The following is a 16,878-nucleotide window of genomic DNA, read 5'->3' as shown; positions in this document are numbered from 1 at the left end:
AGATCAGACCCCAATAATATCTGAGATATAGAAGAAAAGAGGGATCAGACCCTGATAATATATGAGATAGACAAGAAAGGGATCAGACCCTAATAATATCTGAGATAGACAAAGGAAATGTAACACCCTTGGCAAACACAACATCGTCCCACTATTCGGCTATCCCACATCGCCCGTGGACAAGAGAGATCCTAGGTTCATAAGTAATGTCCCGCCTCTTAACATCACCAACGTGTTTTGGGCTTAGTTGGCTGTGGAGCACATGAAAACTCCACGGTTAAGCGTGCTTAGGTGGAAGTAGTACTATGATGGGTGACCACCTGGGAAGTCTCTACCTGGGCAATGGTAGAACCACTAATTTTTGTGACAATGGTTCCCAGTTTATCGGGAAAAGAACCACTAGTTTTTGTGACAGTTGGGGCATCAAAATGATTACCTCAACTCCGGTGCATCCTCAAGCTAATGGTCAAGTGGAATCAAGCAACAAGATTATAATCAACAATTTGAAGAAGAAACTAGGATCCAAGAAAGGCAAGTGGGCAGAAGAACTTCCATATGTTCTTTGGGCAGACAGGACAACACCAAAGAATGCAACAGGTCAAACACCCTTCTCGTTAGTGTTTGGCTCAGAAGTTGTAATCCCTACAGAGATAGTAGTTCTCACTGCCAAAATAAGCATCCGTGATCCTCAAGCCAATAATGGAATCCTTCTCGAAGACTTGGATACTGTTGAAGAACTCAGAGACCTAGCCAAGATTAGAATGGCAACATATCAACAAAAGATAGCTGAGGCATACAACAAGAGTATAAGGATCAAAAGATTTCAAGAAGGAGACTTGGTCTTGAGGAAAGCCTTCCAAAATACGACTAATCCAGCAGACGGAAAGTTAGCTCCTAAGTGGGAAGACCCCTATTTAATTGAGTCAGAAGCAGGAAATGGGGCATATCATTTGCTCACTTTGGAAGGCAACAGGTTACCAAGAGCATTGATATCTTTTTCTGATCAGGATCAAGTATCCTCGGAGGATTGGATATCTTTAAAGGATCAAGGATCCTGAAATCGGTAATATCTATCTGATCACTTATTCATTTTAGATTCTTTTTATTTTAAGGATAAAGTATTCTTAATGTTTATCTTTTCCAAGTTTTTAAGTAATATTGCAGATTCCAATAAGAGGTTCAATGATTAAGAGGTTGGCCACCTCTTCATCACACTTAAGGTACTCTACTGTTTCATTTGGCTTAGCCCACGATGAAGATGTGTCCCCCGATGGTCATATCTTCCAAGGTTTAAAGGTTTTCACCTTTCTTATAAATTAGAGTTTCTACACTCCCGCCTAGAGCACACGTTGTATATTTTGGGCAGCGGGACCAGTTCAGTATACGTGGTTGACAATTTCGTTGTCTTCGGCTATATGGGGGATCCTACGATTTATGGTAGACGTACCATACCACCAGTTTATAACATTTTCATGTTATCTCAAGACAGAGGTTTCTAACATTTTCATGTTAGCCAAGGTTTTGGCGTTTTCACGTCACTTATGTTTGGGCAAATCCCGTTAACATCTGTATCTTTGGGCCAGTCCCCAGTTTGGGCTTATCCCCAGTTTAACACCAGTTTGTTTGGGCTTGAACCCAGTTTGTTTGGGCCTGACCCCAGTTTATTTGGGCTTGTCCCCAGTTTAGTTTGGGCTTGACCCCAGTTTGTTTAGGCTTGTCCCCAGTTGTTTGGGCTTGTCCCCAGTTTGTTAGGTTTAATCCCAATTAATATCACAAGTATTTGCATCAGGTATCCTAAAGTCCAACTATAAGGATCAACATATATGGATTCAAGATTCTTAATTTATTTTTACAAGGATAACAGAAGGATCAATACTTATGGATTCAGGATCCTTAGCTCATTTGTTGTAGAAGAATCAACGATATGGTAAATCTTTAGAAGTTCTTTCTGTGAAAAGATCTAAGATCCTTAATTTGTTTATACGGGAATATTTCTTAAAATGTTTAGTAACTCTAAGATTATACTAAACTTATTTTTAAGATTTAAGATTCTTGGTTTGTTTTTAAGAATTCTATATTCTAAATATACTTTATATGAGGGTACTATATCCTTAAAACTATTTACTCTAGAGTATTACTTAAAACTTATAACGAGACTAAAGCTATATCAAACGAACTTTCAAAATACAAATAGCAAGCGAATAGTCAAAAGTTTTCAACTATTATTAATCATAAGTCACCTGGATTTACCCAAAATCCTTAACTCGGATTTCACCCGGGTTAAGCAGGTGTTACTAACCATTCATAAAGTGCAGGAAAATAAAAACAGGGGCATCAAAGGCTTCATCCCCACAAACAGAGGATCCCTCTACCTTTGCTACCCCTTGATTAGTGTCTTAAGGATCATGGATCCTTCATCCTAATTACTATTGTCTGTTACAAACCATCATCCATTATCCATAAAAACATCGTCGAAATAAAAAAAACGGGCTCGAGCCTTGTCTTCAATATCCTTCATCGCCCGTTCTAGCAGCTTCCTCAACCTCTGCTGCAACCTTTCCTTCCTCAATCTCGACCACCTCCTTTGCTCCGCTTGTTCCAGCCTCATTTCCATCAGCCATCACCACATCCTATTCACCACCAAGAGCCACCAAAGCCATCTTCCATTTTCTCCAAATCCCAAGCAGCCTTATCGAAAGAAAGATCAACGGCTTCTGTCGCCATCTTGACCTAGCCTGCAACACCGATCTCGCAGCCCACATCTTTGCTTCCTCAATTGCCTGCTTCACCTATTTTGATGCTGAGCTTCTGTGGTGGATAACTGCCCCCGACCAAAGGCGGCGGAACATGCCGAGGTGTAACGATTGCCCAGAAGCGCATGACACTATTTAAAGCGACAATATTTAACAAACTCATTTCATTTCACAACATCGAAAATGTCACATAACCAAATATTCATAAGTCAAATACAACAAAATATAGCAAAATATAGCAAAATATAGCAAATCAAATATTGTTCATTTTTGCTAATATCCTAACGGTATTTGTGTCATTTTCTTCACCGAACTCCATAATCAACCTAGATGCAAACCTATAACATTTCATAAAATAAAGTTGTCAACACAAAGGTTGGTGAGCAATTCAAAAGTTTGAACAATAGATATATAGTATGAAAAGCCACAAAACTAGTATACAAAACCATAAATAATAGCTACAAACTTGGATAAATTGACAATCGCTAATAGAATTACGTTAGCGCCACCTAGCTACAAGGGATTGCCAAGTAGTCTAGGATTTAATAGAATATCGTTAATTGCATTACGTTAACGACACCTTGCTACAAGGGGATGCCAAGTAGTCTAGGATTTATAGATTCCACCAACCGAAAGCGATAAACACATAGGCATATAAGCATAGAACACCAAATCGAGCAATTATTCAAGTAAAGTATACAACAACGTTTGTGGTTTAAGACTCAAGTATAAAGCATTTGATTTGAATAAGTATGAAATATCAGCCCAAAACAAAAGAAAGAAAACGGGGTGTGAAGTTACTCACGTTCAAGTATAAAACTTGATCGGTAAAAGATGAATAACCGGATGGATGAAGTTTAACGAGCAAGGACTAAATGACAATAAAATCTTGGATTTAGAATGGTTGTCTTGAAGATCTTTAAATAAAATAATTGTTGCAAAAAGTAAGCAATTAAAGTTCGAGGTTTAAAATGTAACTATTTAAGAATTTAAAATAACAATCCTTTAAAAATGTAAGTTTGCTCGAAACCAGGTTAAAGTATCTAACCTTAATATTTACTTAACCAATGTTAAGTAATAAGGTGAGAAAAATGCTAAAATGCAAGTTCTTTTGGGACAAAGATACTAAAACGGGTTTTTAACGAGTGTTCGGGTTGTCGATTCGGGTCTTGACAAATGGTCAAACACAAAGTCAACTTTCCAACATATTAATTGTTATGAGATAACTCATTAAAATATACTAACACTTAACCAAGTATGTAGATATATTGTTTAGAACTAACAACGCACGTTAAGCAAGTGTTCGGTTTTGTCGGTCCAAACTATGTGATGAGATCAAGTTGGATCCAACAATTTCAAGTACTTAAGAAAATAATTAAAATCAGTTTGTAAACTATTTTTAAAGAAATATACAATTCTTGATAGCTAAAAACACACTTGTGTGTCTTAAGCGAGTAAAAGTCGGTATAGTTCGGTTTGGTTCAGTCTCCATCTCACAAATAGTTCATAGATGGTTTCTACATGCCCAAATATCTTAGAACTTGTATATTGGTTTATAAATGAAGAAAACTTAAATTTTACAACTAAAAAGTTAACTACAAGTCTTTTAAGCAAAAGTTTCGGTTTAGTTCGGTTTCCATCTCCCAACGAGTTCATAGATGGATTCCATATACTTAATATCAAAGAACTTGTAAAAATGATTTTTGAAACTCAAATCTAGCAATAAACATGTTTAAACAACTATTTTAACAAAACTAGTAAACAAAAGTTCGGTTTCCGGTTTGGACTAGTTTCGGTTAAATCGAGGTTAGTCTTATACAAACCCACACCATGGAACTTGTAAATAAGATGAACAAACTAAAAGGGTTAGAAGTTAGTCATAAGTGATATGTATAATAAGTTATGTGTGTGTATATATATATCAAGAACACGAAGTCCTCCATGAAGCCTTGCCTTATGACATTCGAAACTTAACCAACCGGAGTCGGTGAAGTAACAAATAAAGGAAACAAGGGGTGTGTATTATATACATGTTGTACCACCATATTCAAGTGTTAGTAATATTAGATGAACAAGTTAAAATGAAAGACTATAGTTAGTTGACCTTAAGAAATCAAAATAACAAAATGTTGAAGATGAATACTTGGATTTGAGAGAGATTTTGGAGAAGATAAACAACCAAAATGGTGTATGGAGCCTTGCTTTTATAATGGTAAGAGTATGGTTCATACAAACTGTAGGTCCCCCCGGGGCGTCGCTGATCGATACGAGATCCGCATGATGTCTAGGAGTGCGGAATCCTCCTAGACTCGTTTATGGTGTAGAAGACGAAGAACACAATTACACTCAAACAAACACACGAACAAACACACGAATGGGATAAACACATCTGCAGATCTTTTATATAATAACCAAAACACATTACATACCAAACGCGAAAACAAATGACGGCCGACTCGAGGTGAGCTCTACCTCGGGCCGTTCCACACGACTCTCCCTCTCTGTTTCTCTCTAGACAATTGAACTTAACACACAAAACTCTAACTTTTCTTGATCCTCAAACCTAAACAAGACACACATATATATATATAAACAACTTCGCGGGCTTGGGCTTGGGCCAGTAGGTGAAGTTGTTATAACTTTGCCTATGGCGAAGTTGTTCTAACTTCGCCTATGTCAGAAGTTGTTATAACTTCGCCTATGGCGAAGTTGTTCTAGCTTCGTCACTTCGTCTCCGCTGATCAGAATTGCATAGCGACGGTCACAAAATGCACCAACAGACTCCCCTTTGACCGTTGCTCTCAATTCTAACAAACACAAAAGATCATCTGTTACAAAACATGCACCAACAGACTACCTCTTAACTGATGATCTTCTGTTTGCTTCTTCTTGTAGGACTCGATTGCACTGTGATCTTCAAACTTGAACTTCACACATACATGCAACATCCATCCTGTCTTCAACCAGCTGTGTCTGAAACTGTCTTGTAGCTTCACAAATCTACCAATCACCCGGCGTCTTCCATATCAGATCTCCCCTTCAGTGTAAGCTTCTCCGACTATAATGATTGAGGTCTTTGACATGCATGCATCCCTGTGCCTAATTGATCATCTCAACCAATCACGTGAAGTACTTCTAACTTCACCAACACGTGAAGTTCTTCTAACTTCACCAACACGTGAAGTTGTGCTCCCTCCACAACTTCACCAACACGTCGGAATTGTATAGTAAGATAAGGTTCAATCTTCAACTACTCAACATCAAGTGATCAATTTCATCACAAAACCACATTGACAGAATCTAACACACATGACCATTAGTTAATCCGAAGCATCTTCAATCACCAGGGATAACGATCAAGAACATAAACACTTTAATTCCCGATTAAATCCAACTTGTTCCAAAATCTTCACTTTAATAAATAAGCATCACGTTTCAGGATCCAATTCTCGAACGCCTTGAAAATAACATAAATAATATGCTATGACCGCAATCTAGTAATGAAGAAAACCTTCAGTTCGATTAGACTTTCTTCAGTTGGTCAACCTCGAACAACAACAATTTTTTTACCCAAAAACACCCAAATATGTGTCAACATCCAGTTTCAATCAATATCCCATTCACAACCTCAACTCCATATCCAGAGTTGACCCGTATTTGTTCACACGTAAGACCAAGAGATAACAAGTTTCACTCGTTGTCGGAACAACACTTTCGGTCTCACAATAATCGTGTACACCTGGCCATACAGACGAAGACTCCAAACAATTTTTAAAAAAAAATTTTTTTTTTTAACTTCGCCTAAAGTCAACTTCGCCTAAAAGTCAACTTCGCCCCTCATTAACTTCGCCTGGCTATAACTTCGCCTGGCAGCTAACTTCGCCTAAACCCTAAAATTTAAGCGACAACTTCGCCTGAACCCCAATAACTTCGCCTACGGCGGCTGTTCGGCCAAAAACGCATCAGAAACGTGCCAGAAACACCAAAACGCGGATCTCGAACCATAGCATAAGATCCTAAGGCTTTGATACCACTTGTAGGTCCCCCCGGGGCGTCGCTGATCGATACGAGATCCGCACGATGTCTAGAAGTGCGGGATCCTCCTAGACTCGTTTATGGTGTAGAAGACGAAGAACACGATTACACTCAAACAAACACACGAACAAACACACAAATGGGATAAACACATCTGCAGATCTTTTATATAATAACCAAAACACATTACATACCAAACACGAAAACAAATGACGGCCGACCCGAGGTGAGCTCTACCTCGGGCCGTCCCACACGACTCTCCCTCTCTGTTTCTCTCTAGACAATTGAACTTAACACACAAAACTCTAACTTTTCTTGATCCTCAAACCTAAACAAGACACACATATATATATATAAACAACTTCGCGGGCTTGGGCTTGGGCCAGTAGGTGAAGTTGTTATAACTTCGCCTATGGCGAAGTTGTTCTAACTCCGCCTATGTCAGAAGTTGTTATAACTTCGCCTATGGCGAAGTTGTTCTAGCTTCGTCACTTCGTCTCCGCTGATCAGAATTACATAGCGACGGTCACAAAATGCACCAACACAAATAGGGTAAATATGCATGTGATGGTTGAAATGGTCAAACAAGTTTTTGGTAAATGGCAATAATAGTCCCCAAAGATTGGTTTAAGTCATTTTAAGGAGTTTTAAGGACCAAAAAGAATGTTTTCAAGACCCAACAAGTGTAAAACAATATTGTAACAAAAAATACATCATTTTGATTATATCATAAGCTTTGTTTTACAAAATGGGTCGGTTTACATGATAAACGAATACAAAAACGAATACAAACGAGACCCGAAATTGACGAATGTCACAATAACAGATCCTCCAAACATTTTTTCTCTTTGGAGAGCTGGGCTATGGTCTTGTCTTTCACCACAGATGCACCCCCCATTGCAGTAAGGCTCTCACTCATCTGGCTCACGATCTTATCATAATGATCTTTGGAAGCATTCACAGCCTGTACTAGACAATTGTGCAAAAGTTGGAAGGATACTTGATTGTCAAATTAGGGATACTAAGATAAAGGGTACTTACAACAATGATCATATCGAAGTGAGTCTCAGGCTCTGTGGATCGTTTCCTCTTGGAGGCTGCCGATTTGGCTCTGGTAGTGGCAGTTCTTGGCTCGGAAGTGGTGTATGCTTTTAAAGCTTTTTTCTTGATGGTTTGAGGAGTGATCAAACTGTTGATGTCCTCCAGTGAAAACTTGCTGACGGATTTGTGAGATTTCTGAGCACCTACAGAAACCGGTAAACTGATAAGTTTTCTATGTATTTTAATTTTTTAAATAAAAATATAAATTTTACTTGACATGTCGGAATCCGAAGAGATGTCACAAAAAGCCTCAAAAAATTTGGCTTGAAAGGTTCGGACTTCGGGATCCAGGGCAAGAAACTTTTTTGCCTTTTCTTTTGTTCCAAGTAGATTAGCCAAGGAAGCAAAGTTATCAACTGCAAAAATCAAGAAACAAACAGTTAACAAAAGGATCAGTTACCCTAAACTGCTTCTCCCTCAAGGATCTAGGATCCTACCCTTTTTAACCCATGTTAAAGGTAAATCGGCCCCACCAGATATGGAGCTTCGATTCACAAAGATGAACTGATTCCTCCAAAGGGAACCGTTTTGGGTTACTTTTGAGATTGGGTTAGGTTGATGAGGTTTAGACTTCAACACGAATCGGTTCGAGCCATGGGTGGTTAGGGTATAGAGGTGTGATAACTCTTGGATGCCGAAGTTGATATTCTCTTCCTCTATGATTCTTTCAATAGTACGTAAAACCCTCGAAATCATGGGCATGACTTGGATATAAGACATTCCGGTGGTGTCGAAGAAACTTTGGGTAAAGGAAGGGAACAGCTACGTGTAGCCGATAAGAAAAGGACAGACGGGAAAGCAGACCCAAATCTTTGAAAAGGTGTCGCATCGGGTTAAAGAATCGTATGGTCGAAAAACGGTTTCCGGTGGGAACATTGGCCGGATTTCATCAATCTTGGGATCTGTAAACTTACAGATTTCCATGGATGGGTTGGTGATAAGGTTCTGTGATTGCATCTCCGGTAACTCGGAACAATCGGAATGGTCGGAGGGAGAAGTAGAAGAAGCGACAGACATTATTGATATTATTTTATGAAAACAAGAAGAAGAAGAAGAAGAAGAAGAAGAAGAAGAAGGATACCTGAACAGCTTGCCAAGATATGTGGTTATAAAAGAATTAAAGGGATCACATATATAGGCGGCTATAGTTAATAATCAGGGTTTTGGATAATAATTATCGCTGACACACGTCTAATCGTTCTATCTTTTGCAGGGATTCGAATTTCAAAATGACAGCTGTATTGCATAAACACCCGCCATTTTATGGGTAATTGTTAGGGCATATAATTTATTCTGAGGATCCTCTATCCTTGAATAACTTATGGATCAATTATCCTTGTGATATATTCCAGGTTATAAAGGATCAAGGATCATTGGTATTATCTGTTTACTAATAATTGTATTTGAGTGGTGTTGTGTTTGATATATACAACGACTGGACGACTTGGTCATCCTATTTTTACGCTACTGGAGGACTCCCGCACGTGGTTAAAGGAGAAGGAACGGCTAGTGGGAAGAGTGGCGGATTTGTAGGAGTAGTTGTTACTTGTTATTTTTTGTTTATAACGAGGTTATGATCAATTAGGTTTATCACTTGTTAGCTCAAATTCAAAAGCATCACTGAGAACTCTCTGTAGACAGTACACACACACACTTAGTTTCATTGTATTCGTTGATCATAAACTCCACCCTTGTAACCCGATTTTTACATTAATAAAGTGGTGATAGACGATTTGTCATCACCCGGGGTTTTTTGCCAACGATCTGATCAAGATCAAGGTTTTTTCGTCGCAACGAATCATTGTGTCCTTACTTTCATTTGTTTCATAATAGTTACTATCAATCTAGCACTAAACCTCACATAACATATTTGGTTACATTATCCTTATTAGATTTTTGACCAAAACAAAAAAGATTAACTAAGTGAGAGAATGAAGTAATTGAATAGGGAGGATGACTTAGCATCCATTTAAGAGCATATCCAGTTAGTGTGGATCCAAAACCCTTGCATAAACAATCTTCTTTGAGTCTATCTAGGATGGGATTAATCTCTATTTTTTCCCTGTATTGGGCTACGTGTTCCAGGTTAGTTGTGCCATCATAGACTTTCATGTTGGAAGTCTGGAAACGCTTTGGTATCTCAGCATTACAAATGGGTGGAGCAAACCTGGATATCCTGTGACTTCCATATGGAATTTCAGGACTAGTTCTGACCATTCTTGGAACACTAGATATCATATCCTTTAACTTTTGTAGCTCCTTAGTCATAGCTTGATTGAGTCCTGTATTCTGCATAAAGCCCTAGTTAGTGTCTAAGGATAAAATATTTACCTCTTGGTTGACTAAAGGATGGTATCCTAGAAGAATATCCAGGATAAGGTGTCTCAGCCACGACAGTTGGTCCACCGGGAGCGATAGTTTCATAGGAATGATGTCTCCTTCATGTATATTCGACGGTCTTTGGCGTTGGATTCCAAAGGATCCCTGACTATGCATAAAGGATCCTTGCTTCTGATACTCGGAGGGTCCTTGCTGAAACGTTCCTAGGAATCCTGATTGAAAAATGGAGGATCCTTGTTGTGGAAAGATAGAGGATCCTTTTTGAAAGATGCCTAAAGATCCTGGTTGAAGGATAGAGGATCCTTGAACATGTTGGGCCATGGATCATGGAGTGGTGAAATCTAGCATCTTACGCACCAAGGTGTTTGATCCTCCGCTGGCCAGCCTTTTTGCTTTCTTGATGTCTTCAATCTCATGCAGGATCATCTGGTTAGTCTTGTTAAGCCTTAACCTGTGAACATAAATCAAAAACATCATTGTTAGTGGTTACCGCAGGAGTGGTAACATAAGATTTTGATCCTTGGTAGACTGGAGTTAGCGTCTTGCTCCCAGTAACGTTGATCCTTTGCAACCCTGCAGGGGGGGGGGGGCATCGACAAGGAGATTTTGGATGAAAGAGAAACTGATGATGGCATAGTGGTTGAAGCAAAGGTTTGTTGAGAGGCCATTCGTTATGGTATTGGTTGAAAAGGTTGGAATCCAGCGCCGCCGTCGCATGAAAAACAAGATCTCGCCGGAAAAGCGAGATCTCGCTTGTTTCACCACCATTTTCACCGTTTTTCGTCCCGTTCGATCCAGATCTGAGCTAGGGTGATCCCTAATGACGATTTACTCTTTTTAAGCATTTGGATGATATTTCTTAGTTTATGTTACACGAGGTGTATGGGTTAGCAAGGCTTCAAACTATCAACAACACGAGCTTGATGAATCAACTTAAAGATGTAGAGGATGATTCACAACGTGAAGATACCAAAATTACCCCTCCGGTTAACAAGAGTTTTCGGCCAAAATCAAGAGTTCTCTGCCATTTTTGATCGTTCTCGGTCAAAGTCAAGGGTTTTCAGTTAAGTTATTTAGTTCTCGGTCATTTGGTGAGATTTATTTTGGATTGAAGCACCACTTCCCCATGGTGGGCGCCAAATTGTTTTGGTCAAAAATCGGATTTAAGGATAATGTAACCAAATTAGTTTTGTGAAGTAAGGTGCTTGAATGAAAATGGTGATTATATGAGCAAAAATGGAAAGGAACCCAATGATTTTGTTACGAGGAAAAGCCCTTGATCAATATGAGATCGCCGACATAAATACCACGGGTGATGACAATCGTCTATCACCAATATTATTAATAAACACAGTAATGTAGTACAAGACGAGTGCTAAGTCAACGATTACAAGAGAGAAATCTTAGTTTGTGTGTGTGTATTTCATATATTATGTTCTACTGCCATAACCTCTTTATATAGATTAGATATCACAAACTAATAACTGAAATCCCTATTTTTTCTCGCCCCTAATCAAGTCCATTACTCCACATAGCCGTTACATGCTTGACCATGTCTTTTTTAATGACTTTGATGGCGAAATAATAGGTTGGACTCGGTCATTAGCCGTTTTACCTGCGTTAATATTAATAACATAAAGAGAACAATCATTAGTAATCAATAATAAGTACTGAGGATACATAATTCAATTTCACACATTGGGCTGTTTGGTTCATTCAGATCTGAATGAGTCAGAGCTGAATGAGCCTCTGTCCCATTCAGCAACAACAATAAGTCTGAATGATTCAGACATAATTTTAACCATTCAGATGTTTTTCTGTTTGGAACCAAACAGTCTGAAGTCTGAATGAATCAGATGTTTACATCTGAATGATTCCATTCAGATGTAAACAAACAGCCCCCAGCCTAATGCTCTTAACCCTAACTTCCATGCAATATTTATTACACCCTTGGAGTTTGAACAAGAGGAAGACGAAAATTCAAACTAGGGCATAAATTTATAAACTACAATACTGATATATATATCGGGAGGTTGATGAAATATGAAGGGTGCAAAGATGATCCATCGTCACTATTTTCACAAATAAAATGAGTGTTAATCTCAATATGTTTGTTGTTTAGATGTTGTACTAGTTTAGTGGACAGATAGACAACAGTGTCTTAGTAGACAATGGCAGTGGAGGCACAAAACAAACGACAATAAAGCTCAACAAGTGATTGCGCTCCTACATATTTCAACAATTAGCATCTTCGTAATATTCAACATTGACACTGATAAGCGAGAGACAATAAATTGAAACTTAGAAAACCAAGATATCATGTTATCCCCCCAAGAACACATAATACCCAGAAGTGGATCAACGAACATCCAAACAACCTCCCCAATTAACATCTTAATAGGGTATGAGACCAAAAATGTATTGACGAGTATCCGAATACATAATACTCAAAAGTGAATCAATGAATATCCGAACAACCTCGCCAATCAACATTAGAATGGGGTATGAGATTGAAAATGGATGACACAATCGTTGTATCCCATGTCTAAAGGTGCCATTAATGTAATGAAAATTTCACGTGAAAGCATCAAAATATATTTCTCGAGGAGCATGCGTATCTAGACAGATTTATTAAACTCGGTATAAGATGGGATTGGAACCGATTCAATAACCCAAATTATTCAAAGGCAATATCAATAAAGAAAATTGGATTTTATTAATCCAAACTATTAACTGTAGGCCAATATCAATCCATACTAACAAACAAACTAGTGGCCAATCCCAACTTTCAACTTTATTACCGATAACAATCTTACACTAAGAGATTGTTAACTCCATATCAATCATTTATTTATATAACATATGCGTATAAACTATTAATATAATGTGTGAATATCAAATATAAGAAACATATTATTAGAAAAGAAACATTAATCTTCCTTTAATTTATCTTTTCTTGATCCTCACCTTCAACCCATCTTTCATCCTAATTGTTAATGCCAATACATGCTCCGGTTGTTTCTCTGCCGCCACTCCCACCACCGTCACTCGAAACTTCTCAACAATTGTCGCCGCCACGAGCTTCATTTGCGTATAAGCCATCTCTTTGCCTAAACAAATTCTCGGTCCGCCATGAAAAATGGGGAATTTAAATTGGTTTTCGGGTCTATACACCACATTTCCTTGGTTGTCTTCCTCCAACCACCGCTCGGGTCTAAACTTGCAACAATCCTTCCCCCATACACTCTCTATTCTTGCCATCGCGTATGCATTATATGTAACAAACCACCCTTTACCAATAAACGTCCCATCGGGCATGATGTCGTCTTTCAAACAATCTTCGTGTCTATTGGCACGGGAGGGTATAAACGTAAACTCTCAGACAGCGCCGCATGCAGGTAATGCATGTGGCGCAGGTCATCGAAACTATAATAATCTGAAAAGCTTTTGCCCGAGTTGGTGCGTATTGTTTTTAGCTCGTCGAGTATTTTTTGCTCAACTTCTGGACGAGAAGACAAAAGCCAAAAGAACCATGAGAGAGCGGCCGAAGTCGTGTCACGACCGGCCAATATAAAACTTATGACAATGTCCCGGAGAAACTCGGGCGAGTATTCCGAGTTCCCCATGAACCGAGATAACAAATCCTCATCATTTCTTCCATCACTTTCATTCATTCTTTTCTTTATAATATCGTCGGCGTGTTTATGAACAGTGGCCACGGCCTTCTCCAGCTTTAATTCCGAACTACATCTCAACAGTTTCATAATGTTGTGTGTACCTGTGAAAACCCAAATAAATCTTTAGAAAAAAAAGGATAATGACATCAACCAATTTCTTGCCAAAAAGTCCATTCTAAAACGTAACCTGTTGATTCGTTAATTTTTAAGTAACCAAATTTTGCAACTTGTGCGAAATAAGCTTGTCAAAAGCTAACATAATCTCCTCAGAATGAAAATATAACCTCGCCGGAAACCAATATATATATTTTCGTAGGAATCCAAAATAATCTCGTCGGGCTAAATAATATATTGTAATAATAATTACTAAAGGGTACGATCCGATATAAATAATATTAACATAATAACGATATAAATAATTAGAGTAATTATAGTTTTAAATTAGAGTATTTAGGTTATAAAAAATAATATATTGTAATAATAATTACTACCGTTCCAAAGTTATAATGTAATAATAATTAATCTAGTGTTAATATAATTATTATAATTATTTGTAAAATTCTCACGATAAAAATCATCTGTATTTAATAAATGAAAATGATTAAAATAGCCATTTTAAAAATTAACGTTTTACAAGATTAAAAACTCTCAAAAGTTTAAGATTATTTTGTTAATTATATTACATTCAAATAGCTAATTGATTATTCTCCAAAGAAATCGTCACAAATGCGTAGAAACTCCCGACCAAAGTCTTTTGTCGCGAAATTGACAAAATCATATTTGATTATTCAAAATAGCTACGAAGGTTTTATTTATTTATTTTTTGACAAAATCAGTTTAGGTTTTCTAGTAGCGTTGTTGTACCTGGGTATAGCGAAAGAAATCTCTTGAGTAATTAAGGTGGTTGCTTCTACAAAAGCACTCATAAACTCACTACCAGAAGTCCCATCGCCAGAGAGACAACCAGGGTCAAAATTGAAGGCCACCTTAGATATATTATCAAAAGTGTACCTCTCCAGAACATCTTGAAGATCCAAAACCCTGTTATACTCCACAGCCCTTTCAAGAATCGGTACAAACCGGTCATGCAACTCCACCGCAGCAGTTTCCATCACAAAATTTCTAAGGGATCGCGTGTTAAACTCATAGCTAGCGATTTTACGTTGTGCGCGCCATGACTCGCCTTCTGCGTTGAAGATACCGCGCCCAAGGAACTCTTCAAGGACAGAAATGAAGCGGGTTCCTTTCGGGTAGTTGTCGAAGTTGGTTTTGATCATGTGTTCGACGTTCGCAGGGTTTGCGGTTATGAAGCCTTTGATTCTTCCCGGACGGTCTAAGATGGACGTGCTGGTGGGACTTCGGATGAGGACCTCGGTTGACCAGTCGAGGAAACGGTGGCGATTTTGGAGAAACTCCGGTACCGTTCCGACTAATGGGTAGGTGGTGAAGCCGAGTGGAGTGGTGTATTTGGGACGCTTGAAGTGGAACAAGATGAAGAGAAAGATGGGGATGAGTAGCATCAGAGGTAGAGAGATTGCATCCATGTTTACAATCAAGTATGGTGAACAACCTCCAAACAACTCTATTGCTTTGTACCTTACAAATAACTATGGGAATTTTTTACACTTACGTACTCTTTACTAACATGCATGATTATATTATATTATATGTGTTATTAAAGTTTTGTAATTATAAATAGATTTCATATAACTGAGTTAGATGATATTTTTATTATATTATTATAAGAATATAAAAGCATCATAATGCTGGATGGGTAAAAAACAACTAAACGTGTACATCAGGTGGCATATCAGATTTTCACTCATTCACTTTAAATACAAAAAACTCTCATTTTTCCTCTAATACTACATCCATATATTTCACATAATCACCTACTTTTATATTTTATTTCTATAAACTCAAATACTTTTATTAACTAAAATATTTTTATAGATATTTTATTTTTTATTTCATATTATTTAAAAATAAAATAAGTTCTAGTAAATAGATTAGAATAAAAATAATAAAAGTCATACAGATAAACATTTAAAATTACATAAACAATAAATAAACCAACCAAACACAAAGAAAAGCATTTATTAATTTTTTTTAAAATTACATAAATAATACTCCGTATTAGTTTATTAATAAAAAATTTTTTACTGTTAAAAGTAAAACAAACAAAAAGAAATTGTTTTTTTGTTAAAAAAGAAAGATAATTAAATGAGAGGTTGAAACTGTTTTCAATATTTAAATGACAAATTAATTACGTTGGACTCATTTATGATGGTTACTTTCATCTAGTTTTGTGGGTTTGCTTTAAACTAAATACCACATACAATGTGCATTTATTTATTTCAAAATTCTGAATAATGTCACGTCATAACTAAACATCACATTGGAGATGCTCTAAGACTATCTTGTTAAATAACTAACAAGAGTTAGTTATTACGTCACGTCAGTATCATGTAAGCAATGAGACAATAATTAGTCATATCGTTATTTTAAGTGTTGTAGGTTAACGTTACCTCATTAAAACAATAATTAAAGTATGTAATAGTTAACAAAAATTGTTGTAAAGTGGGATGATGTTGATTTTTTTTCATTGGTTTACACCAATGTTGTAAAAGTCACTAGACGGTCCCTAGACGGTCGACTCCTTTGGAGGGAGTACTCGGAGTACTCGGACATGATAAATATAAAGAAAGTTAATTTTTTGGGTAATATATATATATTTCAAATATCATAAGTTTACTAATATTTATAACAAAATAAATGAATATCAATATAATAAGAGAAATACATTTTTTAACACTAAATTATTCTAAAAGATGTTAATCATTAATTAAAAATAATGATATTCGTTCTTTAATATTACACAAATACGAATTATGTTATATTTTTTGAGTCAAAATAGACCCAAGTTAACCGACTAGATGTGATTCAGGCAAATGTTGACCACCTTTGACCAA

General features: G+C 37.1%; 1 pseudogene across 1 annotated transcript; it reads right to left on the bottom strand.

Annotated features, from left to right (window-relative positions):
- Positions 1-13,012: 13,012 nt before the first annotated feature.
- On the bottom strand, positions 13,013-15,499 carry LOC143559649 (cytochrome P450 CYP94D108-like; annotated as a pseudogene). The gene is made up of 2 exons (XR_013139977.1): positions 14,771-15,499; positions 13,013-14,007 (listed from the first exon to the last, which is right to left on the bottom strand). The product of XR_013139977.1 is annotated as a cytochrome P450 CYP94D108-like (transcript).
- Positions 15,500-16,878: the final 1,379 nt, after the last annotated feature.

The sequence above is a fragment of the Bidens hawaiensis genome, unplaced genomic scaffold, assembly GCF_021521415.1.
Source record: "Bidens hawaiensis isolate Kalapana, Puna unplaced genomic scaffold, B.hawaiensis_p1.1 tig00019960_1, whole genome shotgun sequence".
NCBI classification, from domain to species: Eukaryota; Viridiplantae; Streptophyta; class Magnoliopsida; order Asterales; family Asteraceae; genus Bidens; species Bidens hawaiensis.
Note: the sequence above shows the minus strand (reverse complement) of the source record. Positions and strands in the feature narration are given on the sequence as shown.